This window comes from Stegastes partitus, unplaced genomic scaffold (genome assembly GCF_000690725.1).
Source record: "Stegastes partitus isolate 25-593 unplaced genomic scaffold, Stegastes_partitus-1.0.2 Scaffold954, whole genome shotgun sequence".
NCBI lineage: Eukaryota > Metazoa > Chordata > Actinopteri > Pomacentridae > Stegastes > Stegastes partitus.
Window position 1 is genome coordinate 59,667 of NW_007578685.1, and position 1,413 is coordinate 61,079.

The 1,413-nt window shown below is 47.1% G+C and overlaps 1 protein-coding gene across 1 annotated transcript in view; it reads right to left on the bottom strand.

The window, feature by feature from the left end:
* Window positions 1–1,413, bottom strand: part of LOC103366553 (T-box transcription factor TBX19-like) — a 22,677-nt gene that overhangs the window by 10,013 nt on the left and 11,251 nt on the right. The window lies entirely within an intron of this gene.

Here is a 1,413-nt window from a genome sequence, read left to right on the forward strand (position 1 = left end):
CTCCTCCTCTGTTCAGGTCTTCTCCATGTGGAGCCATGATGCAGACATAGATAGACACAGTCCAGAGGTCCAGAACTGAGAAGGTTCTGCTGCTCTCAGCTTGTTTATGAGAAGGAATACTCTGCTGTTCTACTTACAAGTAATCTGATTACTGAGAGGTGCTCCAGTACTACTACACAGGCTGTACTTGCTGCTGCTGTGTGCTGCAGTGGTCGTGGTTCTAGTAGAAGTGACGTCTCTGCTGCTGAACTCGGTTCTGAAACTTTTACAAACAGCTGCTGATCAATTAAAACCAAACGTGGTTTCATCAGTTTGTCCGTCACAGGAGAGTTTATGGAGTGGAGCCATCTTTGTCTTTTGGCCCAAACACTCTTTTATCCATCTGTCTTTTCTCTCTCGTCCATCAAACCCCCCCTCGCTAACGAGGCCCAATTAACCAATGGGAGCTCTCGGAGCGGCCACACAAAAACAAACTGTTTTCTATTCAGATTGAGAGGCTGGCTTCAGATGTGACCCCGGTGCTGGCAGAGCCCACATTAGCTGGAGTGTGTGTGGGCTCGCTTTGAATATAGTTTACCTCGCTCTCCCTCGTCCATCTGAAGCATGATGGGTAAATTAATTTCCCAGTAAAAAACATAATTACCATAATGTACAAATAAGCTGAGCAATTATTTCATTACAGCCGAGCTCTGTGTTCCAGCTCGCATTACTGCAGCGTGTGCGTGTCATGTTTGGACAGAGATAATGGGTAAATACAAACAACATTACTGCCAATTTTCTAGTGTGTGTGTGTGTGTGTGTGTGTGTGTGTGTGTTTGTGGTGAACAGCTCTCGACAGGAAGTGCATTAAACTGCCGCCGGCCAATTAAGAGCTGTTTATCCCGTTCCCGTGGTTACGAGGGGGCGAGCAGGTGAAGTGAGCGAGGAGAGGAACTGAAGTGGTTAATTAGAGGCTGTAGTCTCTCGCCCACTGAAGTACAACACAGAGAGAGAGGCTCTTAACACGGAGAGCAGGATAATGGACAGAAGAAGAAGAAGAAGAAGAAGAAGAAGAAGAAGAAGAGAAGGAAGTGAAAAGATGATGAACAAAGAAAGAAGAAGAACCTCAAAAAACCAAACTGAGTCCAGCTGTGGTTCCCATCAGTCTACCTGCATGAACATGGTTCTACAACGAGATGAGAGCAGCAGAACCTTCTCAGTTCTGGACCTCTGGACTGTGTCTATCTATGTCTGCATCATGACTCCACATGGAGAAGACCTGAACAGAGGAGGAGAAACATCTGACTGAGAGACTGGACAAAGATGGAGAATGATCCAGAAGACCAGTGAGCAGCTAGAACCCAGTGCAGCCCAGTGTGAGCAGGAACCAGGAGGTCCAGAAGGAGCCACAGCAGCACTGATCAGGGCTGCAGT